We start from the raw sequence: 885 nt of genomic DNA on the forward strand, positions 1-885 counted from the left end.
TCATGCTGGCTGAGTGGTGGCCCGCTTGTTGCTTACGCTCGCTCAGTGGACACCCGGCGCCTCTATCATGCTTACTGAGTGGGGTTTTGGCGCTTCTTTTTGCTTACTGAGTGGGTGGCTGACGTATTATGCTTACTGAGTGGTGTTTTTGCGCTTTTATGCTTACTGAGTGGGTGGATGATTTTGTTATGCTTACTGAGTGGTCGGTTGGCTATTTGTTATGCTTACTGAGTGGTTGGCTGTCTGATGTTATGCTTTCTGAGTGGATTTATAATGTTATGCTTACTGAGTGGTATACTGAAGTCTGTTAGTCTTACTGAGTGGTTGGCTGATATTTCTGCTTACTGAATGGTTAGCTGTCTGATGTTATGCTTTCTGAGTGGATATGTTATGCTTACTGAGTGGTTGGCTGTCTGATGTTATGCTTTCTGAGTGGATATGTTATGCTTACTGAGTGGTTAGCTGTCTGATGTTATGCTTTCTGAGTGGATATGTTATGCTTACTGAGTGGTTGGCTGTCTGATGTTATGCTTTCTGAGTGGATTTCTAATGTTATGCTAAGTGAGTGGTATACTGAGGTCTGGTCTCTTAAGCTGACTGAGTGGTTGGTTGACTCGAATGCTCACTGAGTGGTTTGCTGGTTGAATACATAAAATCAAAGGCGACTGCACTGCTTCTGACTAATTTATAGACATTGATTATAACAAGAGTCATTTTCTAACTATTCATTATGCATCTTACGGGGCCCACGAGACGCATACAGATTAAGCTTAGTGAGTGGCCGCTGAATAATGAAACCCATGCATTATGCTCCATCAGGGAACACACAGACGGAGGCTCATATATAAGTAAGTTTCTCATTATGCTTCGTCCGGGGCCACAAAC

Source organism: Eriocheir sinensis, unplaced genomic scaffold (genome assembly GCF_024679095.1).
Source record: "Eriocheir sinensis breed Jianghai 21 unplaced genomic scaffold, ASM2467909v1 Scaffold628, whole genome shotgun sequence".
NCBI classification, from domain to species: domain Eukaryota; kingdom Metazoa; phylum Arthropoda; class Malacostraca; order Decapoda; family Varunidae; genus Eriocheir; species Eriocheir sinensis.